The following is a 16,217-nucleotide window of genomic DNA, read 5'->3' on the forward strand; positions in this document are numbered from 1 at the left end:
ACACGCAGGTCTAGAAAATAGAAAGCATAGTATGGTACTTTCCCTGTACAATGAGACAGCATAATGCAGTAAGCCATTGCAGAATAAAACAAGGGTAAGCCTCCCCAGTGAAGTTACGCATGACGGGAGGAATATCCAATTGAAACACTTATTGCAGCAGTTTTCTGGGCAGCCGTCCAAGTACCGGCCAACGACTCAAACAGCTGCATGTGCCAGACAAGATTATTATGTTTGCTGGTCCCAAAATGCCTGAACCCGACATGACCGGTGCAAATGAAATACACAATTATATAATAGTATTGAAATAATGGGGGAATTATCCTTGCTTCTCCATTTTATTTATTTAGAACACATCAATTTCAATTCAGTTGGCTTAAAAGTGACACACTAAAAACTACTCTTTTTATTGTTAGCAGGTACCAAAAGAATGACCTTTGGCTTGCCTTTGAGAGAAGGAAAAAGTCTGATGGGGGTGGGGAGAGCAGACACAAGACATGATAGTCCAACACGTTCTGCTATTAAACATTTCCTTCATGGTTTGACCCTCATACTTTTAAACTGTGAACAGTTAGGTAAGAATAATGCTAGCATTGATAGTTGTGCAATATATACATTTTACTTTAAATAATACAAAAAAAAAAAAATCTATTTATTTATCAATATACAAACTCAGTGCTCTAGGCATACACACCATCTCTGTACCAGCAGGTTTAGGCACAGTTTTGTTAACACTAAATTAGCTTTAAGGGCAAGATAAAAATGTGGCTTCTACAGAAGGCTTGACTATTTTATTTTTCATTTGCTTACCATTCACATGTTTTCAATGCCATTTATCACCATGCTTTGGCACTTTCATTTTTCCTTCTGTTGCTATAAAACTTGTGCAACTATACTTTGACAGCATTTTGGAATTAAAAACAAGTTTATAAAAAAAATATATATATATTTTGGCACCATTTACAACTATAATATTTATGTAACCATGTTGCAAACGTATTGTATTCATATTAATCTCATGGTTTTTCAAGATTACTTTCTGTACCAGATTATGCAAAATCTGCATAATAATTTGGTGAATTAGCATAGAATTTCTGCAATGTTTGCACTGTCCAAACATCAACAGCATATATATTGTCTGTCCTGGACCTTGGCTTGCACGAGAATGCAAATACTCTCCAACACATATAATAGCTTGTCTATGCTTTTCCATACGTGGAAACGACTTCTTCAGTTCTAAAGACTAACGAAAAGGGTTTGAAATATACTTTGAAAACTTGCATTGTTCCAAAGAACAGAAACCCATTTGAAAACAAACTGCAAATATAAAAGAGCGATGAAAACCCATGCTTGCACTGTTGGAATATTAGTTTTACTGTGTCAAAATAGAATAAATTGAAACATAAGAAAGAAAGAAAGAAAGAAAGAAAGAAAGAAAGAAAGAAAGAAAGAAAGAAAGAAAGAACTGCTGCAGGACAATCTGTTTTTCGTTTTTCTTTTTTTTTTTTTATTTGCTATGCATTACTATATTATTGAGGGATGTGCCTAAAAAAGGCCAAGTACTGGTAGAGTATTGGAAATCGAGGCATTTCAACACTAGGAGGGCACAGTAGTTCATAATCATTGGTTTATGGATAAGGCTCGAGTCTGTGTATGTAATTCCCTCCTCCACCAATTAATTGTACAGCTGCTTCCATCACACTGGTGGGTCTCTGCTTCCTGACTCCCAGTTTCTGGTCTAGATGTTCCCAGACATCCTGCCAGATGGAATGCAGGATCCTGAACAGTCCATACAATGCAATCATTGCAATATAAAGAAAGAAACGTGTTAAATAATGGAAGGAGTGCATTTCTGTCAATTTGCATGTAAATGTACTGCAGTCTTATTGCAAGAAATGAGACAGAAGCTGTTAGATCCCAGGCTTACAGATTCTTGTACTGTCAAAGATATTTTTTTTTTTTTTTTTTTTAAATCACTCAAATCCGACCGCATTATAAAAAAAAAAAAAGAAAACATGGACTAATATTTGTTTATAGTAAAACAATATTCCACCCAGATTAAAATATCATCATTAAGTGCAGCTACAGTAAAGCCGCTGCTACACACTGGGAGAGCTTAACTTGGATACACAACACAAGCATTCCATCTCAAACACTAAGGCGTGGCTTTGTTTTAGAGTAAACACTCTTGTTAAGAAATTTGAGAATGACACTGTTTCAAAATCTGCACATGCCTAACCATAACCAGGGGTTGCAAAACCACCTCCCTGACAGTCTCCCAAACTAGACCCAACAAATCCACCTTGGCTTACAACAGTACATAAACACTAGGACTACTGTCTGCACCACACCCACACTTCAAGAGCAGATTACATATTGTGAAATGTCTACAAATCAGGATGCAGAACCACCTTCTTAGCTCTCAGAATTTTACTAGGATTTCATTTTCAGTTTTCCCAGTGGGAAATTTACTGTCAAACAGATAGCTCTGAATCATATTAAATGGCTTTTTGCAATTAAACTCAATACCGTATTTACTCAAATTTCTCAATTCAATTCTTTGGTCAAAATGTAAATTAAAATTTCGGGGGAGAGACTTGGATTCTGGGTTTTTCAGTTAGGGGATCAGTTCATATTTGCGCGTATCAATTACTCTGCCATGCCCAATGAGCTACTGCACAGTGATGCCCACTACAGCAATCACTCTTCATACAGCACTGCTATATTAAAATGGCTGTGCAGCGAACTTCACGCACATTTTATGATGCAGCTTTTAAAAGAAAAGTCGACTTGCTTGCTGAAGAAAAGGGAAATCGTGCAGCAGAACGTGAATTTGGGGCATGTGAGATGTGAGTCAGAAGATGGAGAGGCAATTGAAAGGCTATTTTGGCTTGCGAACGTGACAAAAAGTCATGTCGGCCAAATGAAAGAAAGGAGGACAATAAAAGTGAAAAAGTTAAAGGTCATAGGTAATTTACCCTTTTCCTGCAACCGTAAATTGCAAGGACTACCATTCAATACTGTAAGAATAATACAAAAAGATGAATGGGGTGGGTGTGCAGTGGGCAAACAGCACTATATATTCCCCACTAAGGTGTCAGTTTTAGTTCATCCCTGTAATGACATGTAGGCCTACTGTATCTTACTGTATACAGTATGCAAAATAACCAGTAACAAGACTTCATTTAAAATGCAAGGCAAGCAGTTATATAGTAGCCTTGATGAGTTAACAATTGAAAGGCCACAACTCCTGCATATATAGTGCACCATGATACTCAAATGTCCCAAATAAGTGTTACTAAGGAATGCCTATACTAAAGTAGATAGCTACATAAATTCAAGTGTAATATATTGCTTAAAAGCATACAGTATGTGTGTGCCTTTATATCCCAGTCACAGGAATATGCATGTCACGTGGAGAATACCAATATACAGCATGTGAGCCAAGAGAGATATTTATTGCACTTTTGTTAAACTGACTAGAGATAATTTTCCTTGCCTTTTGTTTTTAATCCAATATATACAAATAGCCATTTATCAAGACAAGCCTTTCACATTATGGAAAGCTGTATACAAATGGACCCGATACAGTATTGGATATTGAAACGACACAGTCAATATGATCATAAAGGTGGCAGCAAGTTTAGTTACCAATAGATGAACTTCTGTACCATTGTTTGGAATTATCTGCAGAATTTAAGCACTCTGTTGAACTACTGACAATTTTTTTTTTTTATAACAATGTAGTCGTCGCCAACTATTTTTATTTATTTTCTCCCAATTTAGAATGTCCAATCATTTAAGCTCAGCTCACTGCCACCACCCCTGCGCTGACTCGGAAGGCTTGAAGATGAACACACGCTGTGATCTGAAGCGTGTGCCATTAGCCGCCCGCTTCTTTACACACTGCAGGCTCACCATGCAGCCACCTCAGGGCTACAGCGTCGGAGGACAACGCAGCTCTGGGCATCTTACAGGCAAACCCACAGGCATGTGGACAGACTACAGGGGTCGCTGGTGAGCGGTGAGCCGAGGACACCTGGCCGACCTAATCTCTCCTGTAATCCACGCGGCGCGCCTTTACCGGATGCGTCACTCGGGAGCCCACTACTGACAATTTCTTACTTCAACTGGAAGATAAAACAAATAAAAAATAAATAAGGACAGGGTGCATACGAATTATTTCTTCAAAGATGTTAATGCAGGTTTTAAATATCAAATACCCAAAGCCTATCATTATGGAAGACAGACATCTTATTTTCATTTAAACTAAAACAGCCCTGAATGAGGGCTAATAAAACGATAAAAAGGTACCTGCAGTATATACTGTAATACACACTGTAATACCGTAAATTGTAATAAGCAGTCAAAAATACTATACAGAACTTAAAAGCCTATATAAACATATTAAAAAATCTATACTGCCATAATTGGTTAGATGAATGGAAGTACAAAGCTATGGTCTTTATTACGGAGCTACAGTGATTAGTGCACGTCTGGAGAAAGATGGGATTGTATTCACCAAAGATTCAAGCATTTTGTTTAAAAGCAAACTGAGGTTTAGCACCTTCACTGAAAATGTCAAGGACACACATCTACAGTAGTGCCTGACATTCACACTGCACTCGAGTACTGTAGGTAAGGCACATCACGGTTGAAAACAAAGAATTTTCCTGTCAAAGGGATGGCTAAATCCTGTCAAGGACGAAGATTATCTGAACTGACAGAGAGGGTTTAGGTATTGAGATGGGTGGGACACTCTTAAGTCCATGTACAGCAGACCCCTTTCTACATTCAGAATTGTACTCTTAGGACCCAAATGATATACAGTACTGTAATAATTACTGTATGTTATGCGGACAGATGACTCATTTAATAAACACACGAATCTGAATGCATGGTAAGGCTAGCCTGCCCACTTTTAAACAATAGCCTTGACCTAATAAGGACACAGTATCTGACTGCTTAATGCTGCTTACCTCGAATCTGTTTGAGCCTCTAGTTTTATCTCATGCGATGGACAGTTCAGTTCATAACACTTTAGTTCATTATAAAACAGTTTTTATTAGCAGGTTAATATTTTCTTCTTTTTAAACAGCTGTTCAATTATCTAATTTTAACTATGCTACTTCATCTTTCAAAAACTCTATGTTCTACACCTATTATTGTATTTTGCTGTCCAAATGTTTGTTCAGCTTTCTGACTTGGGCATTCACAGACATCCCTCTTCATAGAAGTGTAAACTACGGTATACTCTCTCACTCTCTGACACACACACAAACACAACACAGGGAACAATATAAAAGATATAGTAAATAACTTTCCTTTGACTCTTTAGGATCACTTTCACTATGAAGCTTTTTTTTTCTATCCCGATTATCTTACCCCACTATTCATAAGAACAGAAAGGGGCCATGGGTTCATAAACGCCATTAAGTGTGACCTACAAATATCAAGCTTATTAAATGAGCACCGAGGCACTTTCCTTCCAAGCTAATCTGATATACAGATCCCTTAGCTACTGAAAGTTACCAGTCTATTAACAGTAGGTTGGTGATCTTTTTATAGAACTCTTCTGGGTTTGTGCTAAAGCTGCCTTGTATTGCAATACAGAGGAGTCCTTTCATAAAAACTACCATCCAGTGGAACAAATGTTGTTTCAACGGGAACTTTTCATAAATCACGTAAAAGTGTTAAACACACACGTGATGAATCAATCAGCAGGCCGGGGTACTAGTTTTGTTTTTCACCAACATAAATCTAGGTAAAGTTTTTAATTGTTTACTTCCACCCCTCTTTTTAAATTTGTTTCATCAGAAACTATTTTGAAATGCTGCCAAAGCTCTGATCTTAGACGCTTTGAAGCAGACATGTTGATTTAAATAATGTATATTTTACATTAGTATGAGTGATACAATAACACTGTAATCAGCAGATTTGTTTAATGGTTTGTCTTGTTCCCTTTTAAACTTTCATTTTGGTTTTATTGAAAACTGCTTGGATGTCAAAAACAGCAGAGAATTAATAATAAAAAAAAAAAAACAACTACACCGATTATACTGTAACCGAACTGTATCCCAAATGTACTATATATTTATATATATTATATATATATATATATAAACAAACATGTTTTACTATGCTTAAACATATATTTCAGAATTAATATGAACAGAAAGTGATACTATTGTTTTACAAATGTACATATACTCTAATGCGTTCCTAATTGATTCTACATTGTAATGTTGAAAAAATTCAATAAAAAAAATAAGTACAGGAAAAACATTTTTCCATTTTTTCTTTCAATCATTTTGGAATAAAAAAAAAGTTATTTATCTAATCCGAGTACCATAATATATAAAGTATTAACAGAAAAGTGCATTTAACAAAACATGAATCTACAGTATCTTAGTACTGCTTCTGCCAAATATATTGCCACAAAACAATTTTACAAAACCTGGGTTTGTTAAACAGGTTAATGACAGGATGCAATGCAGCCTGCTTTTTACTGAGTCAGCAGAATCCTGCAGTTTATTTTCTAATAGTCTTTATTACTGTATCTGACCTGAACGATCAAGCTCTGCACCTTTAATAAAAATGTGTGAACAGACTTAAGCTGTAGATATGCTGTATATCGGTTTGTTTTTCCCCCCCAAAACTATTAAAGAATAAGATATATTTTTGCAAATCATATCATTTATTTTGTAGATTTCTCTTGGTTTTCTTCTTCAGAGATTTAATACCTTTTCCAAGTACTAGAGTTTCTTGACCGAGCTTCCTTAGGAACTCAATTAAATCCACATGTAAAACAAACCGCATCCATTTTGAAGTTAAAACAGATTTAAAATTGGACTTCATCACATGCTCAGCTCTGACAGAAATAAGTCAACTCAACTGCTCAGAAATTTAAAACATAATCGTTATTTAAATGTATACAGATTCCTTTCTTTGTAAAAGATTTTGCACAGTCACGCAAACCTTTTAAAATATTGGCCAGTGATTCAGCTGCTTTTTGACCCGTTAAGTCTCTCTAACACAAAAATCCCTCGCTAATCATTTTTAAACAGAAACAATTACAGAATAGGCAGGTTACTTAAATATGCTGTCTGGTCCTAAAACAACAGGGCTAATTGTCTTTGCATGCTTCTGTCAAAGTGCTCTCAAATCAATTTAGGGTGGCAACAGCAGCTCACAAGGCCTTACTTAGGCATTTGTTTTGGCTTCTCTCCACAGTTTTTAAACAGGAAGAGCAGACAGAGTTCCATATCAAATACACCCTTTTCCTTTCTATGTGTTTGCTAACTCTGACATAAATCAAGGCCTTTTCCTGCCATTGCGTTCCCAGCAACAAAGTCCACAATGTCCTGCTCATTATAAAAGGACTATTCTAAAAATCAAATTTCCATCCTGTGTAGTGATTTATAAAGCACTGTGGACTCCTTATTAAAAATGCACAAAGCATTCCTATTAGCAGAATGCATGATACTCTAAATATCACAAATTCATGACCACCCCCAACCCCGACCACATAAACATGTTAAACTGTATCTCTTACAGTAGTTTACGAATCCTGTACCTCTAAAGCAAAAAATGAAAAAGTACATCAAGCCCAGTATCAAATAAGTCAACATCTTTCCCGGTGTGAGAAAATGAATGTCTGTTTACCAGCATATAGTACATTCATTTCACACAGTACAATATAGTGGGTTAGAATAACTAGAGCAAATGGATGCAGAGCAGTAGCTACAGTACAGCCACTGCTTGGTGAGGGAACCCCGTTTCCAAGTTTCCACCACCAGAAGCATTTTTCACGTGGTATGCAGCACACTGCAGCAAACACTTTTTAAACAAGTCATAAAAAAGAGCAAGCTCTTTTCAGCCTCTGTCTTCCCTCGACTGCAGAAACATCTGGTATAATGATCGAACCCCTCCCAATAGCATCAGTACTATGGAAAGATAATTACCATGTGAATTGTTGTCATTCCTTGCTCCGTGTGGTGTGCTAAAGGCCCATGCCTAGACAAGGATTTTCTTTCAACGACAGTGCAGGAAAAGAAGAGTGAGTGTCTGCTGAACTCTGGCTGAGAGATTTCTAGCCCTCCCCTCCAGCAAGGCCCTCCCACAGTCATCTGCCCAATGGTGGCTCAGATCCCTCAGATCTACAGCTCTCAAACTGGCTGTAATATACTGACTGACAAGCTGACTCTAGAGCTTCTAATGACAGCCCTGTGAATACTAATCTTTAAGGTATTTCCCTGTCTTTCATGCATCGCGCTGAAGCAGTCTTAGAACCAAAGTACTTTTCAATTGCTGCCGTACAAAAGGGCATAGCACACATGTACAAAAACGGCAGCTTTTGCCAAGCTTTGTAGTTGGCAACTAAGAAAAAAATACAATATACCTTCCACAAATGATCAACAAGATACAATATTGCTGAGTGTGTACTGGGCTTTAGTCTTGAATTCTAATTTAAACACATTTTAATTTGAATTACTTACTGTAGCTTCTACATTATCTGCACCTTAACAGGATTAAAAACATTGATGTGAAAATAACATTTTATTAGAAACCAAAACTGTTTTTGTGACCATACAGCAGTACAATTTGCTTTTTCATTAATGTTAATCGGAACAAAACATTTTTTTAAACTAATTCCGAGTGCATTTACATGGATAACAAAATAAACCATGAGGCATTAGCCCCAGGGTTTCCAAATAACACATTTATCAGCATGTTACCGACACAGAAAACAGGACAGCATAATTGAGTTGTAATGAATACAGAATGGGGACCCTTTGCAGTCATTCTGTGTTTACCTTTTCTCAGAAGAATCACTCCACTATCTTAACTAAGTGTGGAGTAGTGGTTAGGGCTCTGGACTCTTGATCGGAGGGTTGTGGGTTCAATCCTTTGTAGGGGACACTGCTGCTGTACCCTTGAGCAAGGTACTTTACCTAGATTGCTCCAGTAAAAACCCAACTGTATAAATCGGTAATTGTATGTAAAAAATAATGTGATATCTTGTAACAATTGTAAGTCGCCCTGGATAAGGGCGTCTGCTAAGAAATAAATAATAATAATAATAATGAATAAATAGCCTGCTTTTCCCCCTTTGACAAAAGCCTACACATACCCAGTTTATAAAACTAACAGTACCCTATCAGATTATACAAACTGGCAGTTCACATGCCAGTACAGATGTTGGGAGATCATCTGTCAATAAACAGTAACCTATTCTTGGATTCTGTTTCTAAATTACACATTATTTTTATATTACTTTTTACTTTAAGATTTTTTTTCTTGCATCTCTGTGTCCAGACAAATTGTAAAAACACACCTCTTATTACACAGGTTATTTGTCCATCTAAATAAGCATTTCAGTTTTTCATGCTGAAAACAAAAACTAGAATGAAATAACCAAACTCTAGCCTATTTTTTGTTTGCAGTGCTAGATTTTAAGGAATTTCTCCTGATTGTCCCACGTGCAAGGCAACAACAAAAAAAAAAGAATTAATAATAATAAAAAAAAATTATATATATATATATATATATATATATATATATATATATATATATATATATATATAAAAATTAAATAGTGGTACTGTATCAGAGGTCATGCTACACTAAAAGCTGCATTTAAAAATATGTTTTTTCATTACTCAGATTTAGAGCTCCGTGTTTTTTTTCGTCAATACAAAATAAAACTAAATGCAACATATTAAATGAAATATAACAAAAACTCATTATAAAGCAAACATAAAATGACATTTTTAAATTGGGTGGTTTATACAAAACATACTTTAAATAAATACTTGCAATTGTAGTTGTCAAGGCTCAGCCGTTACCATAGACACAGTCTGAAGGGAAACGGAAGCTCTGACTAGCACTTGCGGGGATGGATAATTTGGAGCGAGTCGTTTGGGAATTCAAATGTTTCTAAAACGCCTAAACCGCACATAACAATTAAACAACGCTGCAAAGAATTTGAGCATGAGGGGATGTATGCAGCTGACGGTGACAAAATAACAATGTTTAGATTTTGCAACTGTCGGCTGGAATGGGAGTTGAAAGATACCATCGTTGAGCATTAGCTGTTTATTCATTTTGGAGGAAATATCACTTGTTTGCTTATACATATGAACTGCTTTATATCATGATTGCCATGCATGCATAATTCGTGATATAAAGTGGGTCAAGATATAAACCGGGTTTCACGTTTGCTTTTGACAGCACATTAAGAGTGTGAAAAAAAAGAAAGAAAACGAATGGTGAATTAAAGCTACAATACAGTATTCAATTGCAGTGTAATAACTGTACATTTAGTCGTTCTTTACATTTAAACAAATGCATATAGTTTACTACAGGACAAATACATTATGTATCATTAACTGGAACAAAACAGTTTGTCTTATCTAAAAAAGGCATGAATTGTCAACTGATGAGAGCTATCAATTAGGTGTTGCACTTCGTCTATATTCTTTGTGTGCATTTGACTGTTAAAATCATTTGGCGACGTTGGTGTTTTGTAACTGAACTGTATCCCGTTAAGACCACCCACGCAGCATTTGACAGGCTGCACAAAACGTGACAATAAGCAGGTTTGCGAGATGAAATTAAGAGAGGTAATTTCTCAAACAGCCTATGGTGCATGGCGAGTGGTTTTTGAAGAATCGTGATAATAAAATGGGGTTCATGTTTATCTGTATTTTGTATTAGTATGCTAATTCTTTGTTTTATTTCAAGTGGTGCAAACTTTGCACAGGAGCAAATGCTGTTTTGGTTTTGAATGAATTTGAATGTATGAATCTGCTTTGCTTAGTGTTTAAATACAGAGAAACTTTTACAGGTCGATTCAATTATTGATTCGCTATTTGAAAATAATCCTGATGACGATTACGGTTATCGATTATTCTAATAACATCATTCTTAGGGGAAAAAAAGTCACAAAAAGGTTCCTGATTAAATGTTTTCCTTTGCTTCTAATTAAACTACAATAAAACTTCAATAACGTTTTTTCAATAGCACTTTCAAACCTACAATACAGTATTCAATTGAAGTAAAGCACAATAATAATACATGGTAGTTTATTAACTCATTAAATATAACATAATACAAGAAAAAAATAATTGTTATAATATTTTGTTTCAGGTTGCCATTTTTTCTTATATTACGTTTAATTTAACAATTACTAATTAAATTAAACGTAATACAATAAATAATCATTTGAAACATTTGTTTATTATTAAAAACAAATGTAAATTTCTTAACCTGCCTTGCTGAACAAACTAAAATGTGAAACCAAGTCAACAATAACAGATACATACAACTGAAAGTCCCAGTAAAACAAAACCATAACTTTGGGTAGCTCACTTATAAATACATATTTATATCAAAATCCACGAACCTTCGGTTTCGAGTATGATTGATCCGAGATGGACTGACCCTATATTTATATAATTTAATACCCACCGCGTTTCCCTTGCGGAATGAAACGTCATAAATAAGGTTACTGATAAATGTGCAAATAAAATAGTTTGTATTTATGAATACAAACTTGCAGTGTTTAACCACTCTCTCACCTTCTTTCTCTGGCAAGTATTTACTGTACAATTAAGAGTTCTGATACTGCGCTACGCTCCCTGTATGTTTTTGTTCGTGACGCGGTTTTGTATGCATTATGGGAATTTGAACAGGAGGATGGATCTTGAGGTTTCCTTGGACTACAGATCCCAGAGCGAGAGCAGCTTCTGTGGTTGCCTGACGCGAACCGCTGGTCATCTTCTTAACTGAGAAACCAGTATTCCAACAAAGACTTTGTATACAGACAAAACGTGATGTATACTATACTATCATTGATACACATCTATTTCAGTTATTTAATTAATGTGCATCTGTAATAAAACGAAATTTGTGAAAAATAAAAACAAAAATTATAAATAATAAAATAATTTCACGGGGCTCTACTCATATTGCATTTCTGTTTAACATTTCAAACATGAAATACAGCGTTAACCATGAAAAACTAGTATACTACTACAGTAGATTGGCTATTACTGTATCACAAATTGCTGCATGGGGATGGCAATTTATAGAGCATGGATTGGAGACGAAAACTCTGACCCCCATGTTGAACTGAATTAGAACATCACAGATTTGAGACAGAGCTTTCAATCATGAATAATAATAATAATAATAATAATAATAATAATAATAATAATAATAATAATAATAATAATAGACAGTGAAATGCCAATTACAGACTATGTTATTTTATTATCAGACTCTGATTCCAATTCCTATCCATCCCTAGTTTCAATTACTTGAATTTCAGGAAAGCCAAATAAATGTAAAACATGCTGAACTATTACAATTCATCCCACAACAATGAAATAAAACTCCATCTTAGATGTAGTTGCCTGTGGAACATGCATCTACATCCCATAATAGTACTGTGCTCAGCTGATAAACTGCAATTTAATTGGTAAAACACAAGAGGTATGTTTCTACAATATGTACATTGCAGAAGTGGCGTTCGCTGGTTCACAGAATCTTCATGACCTTTACCTACTACCACTACATAGATGCTAGCACACACCAATACAGGAAGCGTCAGCTTTCAATTAGGGATGTCACGATATACCAGTTTTACAGTAATCCATGGTATAAACTGCCACGGTTTTGAAACCGCAACCATTTTTCTATACCAGGATTACCGAGTTCACGGTATCTGCGCGTTTTTGTATTCACTGTTTGTCCATCGGTGAGCCAGCATTTGGGGATTCTGTTTGTTTGTTACCCGATCATTTTAGTTTATGAATGAGCAACACAGTGATGCAGCAACTGTTTCAGCCAATTGCCATGTGGTTGCTGGCATTTAGCATTTCAACCAATTGGCACTACGCAATACTATGCAAGGGTGGGCGTTCATGGTTTCAACCTATCGCCGATCGTATCAGCACCTGCTGCGAGAGACGGTATTTACTGCATTATACTTTCGCTAACTGTGATGTCGGATGGCAAACCTTAAAAATAAATCGCTAACTTATAAAACGCCACATTTAAAACAATCGAGAATAAAAATATTTTACTATGTTGTCGTAGCAGTAGTAGCTGAGAGACTCCTGCAGCATGTGCATAAACTCTAGGATTACAGTACAGCATAAACTCCGGGTGACATTTTGTGCAAACAGCAGATCCCTCCAAGAAAATAGTTTGAACACTAATTTGAAGAAAGTATAATAATGCGTGTTTTTATTTATTTTACACCTCATTAATGCAGTGGTTTCATTTGCACAGTAGTTTCTATACTGTCATTTATAAATTCTATGACGTGTATAGAATACGTTTTAATTGAAGCTGCGTAATTTGTCCCAGTGCTAAACAAAACAATTGCGTTGCATGTTCGGTTTTGCCAAGATCGTACTGTATTGCTACTGAAGCATAAAGAAAATACAGCTGCATAAGGATTATATCTTTCTACCACAGAATATGTTCTTAAAAATTGTGTGAGAAGTGGCTTATGAACAATAAGTACACAACTTTATTATTATGTATATTATTTAATTAAGCTGCCAAATGTCCTGGGAATATATATAAATCAAAGTCTGTGTTTATGTAGAGTGTGTTAACTGTATTGTATTACTGTAGATACCCTGTAGAATTCTTTTATGCAGATCTAGACAATGTCTGACTGCCTAATAAACATTGCTGATTTAAAATGTAAATCTTCATATTTGCAACATGTCTGCCTTGCTGTTCCGTTTAACTCAGATACTGTGAACAGTACACTGACTAGCGAAGTTCCTTCTTGTAAAATAACATATTTTATTCAATATTCCATTATGTATGTAGGTGTGTGCAAATTTATTAAAACAACCCCCTGCTCTGTAATTTGATTTGTTGTACAATGTATAGCACCTTTTTCATTTGCAAATGGAGATTTCAAAGCCAGACCAGTTCATTAGTGTGGTATAATTAAATAAAAGACATTCTGCTGTAATATTTTGTTTTTCAAATTGATGGAAACTTTTTATTTTCAACAAGTTTTAAAGCAGAAATTTAACTACAGCAATTTAACATTAAGATTTGTTTTAAAACTTTAAAGTAAAGTTATTTTTTTGTTAAAAAATGACTTGACCAGTGTATTTCTTTAAATAGCCATTTAAATACGGATTAGAAGAAAAAAAAAGAAATTATACCGCGGTACGACGACAACCGTGGTATATTTTTTGACGGTTACCATACTGTCAATTTTATACCATGACATCCCTACTTTCAATATACAAGATGTTGGTAAAATATATTTATGAAGCACTTACTGTATTGGTGTGTGCCAGCACATATGTTGGAAGCCTGTCCTGGGCAAACAGACAAGCCTTAAAATCAAGCCTTGATTAGAATCAGACTGAAGAATTGTAAAAAATCCTTAGTCAAATCTGTTACTTTAACCAAGTGCTGACACTACACTCTGACAATTCTGAGTCAATATTCCTTTTTGCTGTGCTACACATTGCACGTTTTCAATCAAATGGACGACCAAAAAGTGCTATTTTTCACTTTAGGACAATCAATGACAATTTTGCTACAGTTGTGTACATGTGGTAATTCAAGGAACTCCTTGTTTAAAATGTACCTTATCATCAGTAACCCAATTAACCTCTTAAGAACAAACTATAAATAGACGTAATTAGAGGATCAATAAATCCATACATATCTGTCAAACATCCTGTGTGTAGCAGATGCATTAAACCAACTGTTAACCCTTTATCATACATAATAAAGTAGTTTGCAATTACAGGTGCAATTCATAACACAGGACACTAAATTAATTTGTTTAACAGCCTTTATTGACACGGCTACAGCTCCACATGCTCAATGGTATGGGTAAGTGTGCAAAAAATGCCAAAAGGAGATACAGCAGTAAATGAAAAACCTCCTTAACATGATGAAAAACAGAATACATGCATGGAAACACAAAAGCTCCTGGTGTTCCAGATGTTCTGTGTCTCATATAGAAAGGAAAAGTGTGTATTTGAAATAAAACACTCTCTGCCCAAAGCAGCTAATATACTGGCCTAAATGTACCCATCACTTCAGCAGTGATTGGTTACAGAAAAAGAGAGTCAAAGCGTGAGCTTTCAAAGTCTTTGTTAAAATACTGGTTTCTCAGTTTATAAGATGACTAGAATAGAGTCGTATGATCTTTAGTACAATGAAGTCCTCACAAACCAAATCATCCATGCATTTCATGTTAAAAGTACACATTTTCCAATTTCCTATGCAAAACTAATTTAACTACCAAATGTAATCTGTGTGACAATATTATTGCACAGGTCTACAGAAATAAATACCGTAGTTACCTTTTAAACTTTAAAAACAAAATCACCTGAAAGTCAGATAATGAAATTAGAATTGTATTTAGGTCAGCCATGCATTTAACATTGATTATTGAGCTATAGTCTACTAAATCATCTTAGTAGCTGCCCTTCTCTCCTTTATTAGTCACATGTTTGTATTCACTATACAAAAATTCAGTATTCAGTATACAATATAACCATTCACCATGTCACTCAGTCAGCACTTCAGTAGTGCAAACCTTAATCAAAGATACATTCAGAAATGAAACATTTTCAGTTTTACATTTTTAGCCCAGATAACCAAACCCCCTACAAGATTGATATTATACTAAAGCAGTTAAAGATCTTTAGGAATTATTTTATGCAATTATTGTTGGGTATTATTTGGCTGAAAACCCACATGCCCAGATGTACACAGTACAAAGTCACAGACAACCAAGACACAAATTACTGGTCTTCCCTGCCCATCACCCATTTACAGTCTAATCACAGGTGAAAAAAACACACACTACTAGAATGGCATGAGATAACAGCTTGACAATTTCCCTTGGGTACAATTCCACAGGTAATTCAAGGTCAAAATTACCTGTTGTTGCTCTTACAAACAATATTGCAATTAAATATATTTGCAGCTGGAGACTTGCTTAGTTCAAAACAGTAATTTGGAAATCTGCTCCTTGTGCTCCCACTGAATTGTTTTTCAAGTAAGAAACGACTGTGAAAAGTAAAGTACACCCAAACAGTGAATATTCACATATTACAACCAAATAGACAAGTGTTGTTGCCAAATGGCTTAATAATCTTATAAATAAATAAATAAATAAACGAAATCTTACAAATAAAAATAAAAAGCAGTTCTTA

At 35.2% G+C, this 16,217-nt stretch overlaps 1 protein-coding gene across 7 annotated transcripts in view; it reads right to left on the reverse strand.

Moving 5' to 3' along the window:
* LOC117406611 (muscleblind-like protein 2) overlaps positions 1-16,217 on the reverse strand; it is a 54,521-nt gene that overhangs the window by 37,200 nt on the left and 1,104 nt on the right. Inside the window, exon 1 of one of the 7 annotated variants that reach the window (XM_034923141.2) lies at positions 7,962-8,073. The exons of the other annotated variants lie outside the window; for them this stretch is intronic. The gene's annotated coding sequence lies outside the window, so the exon portion shown is untranslated. Of the gene's footprint in view, positions 1-7,961; positions 8,074-16,217 lie in introns of those variants that run through there. 7 annotated transcript variants of the gene reach the window in all.

The sequence above is a fragment of the Acipenser ruthenus genome, chromosome 8 (assembly GCF_902713425.1).
Source record: "Acipenser ruthenus chromosome 8, fAciRut3.2 maternal haplotype, whole genome shotgun sequence".
Taxonomy (NCBI): Eukaryota; Metazoa; Chordata; class Actinopteri; order Acipenseriformes; family Acipenseridae; genus Acipenser; species Acipenser ruthenus.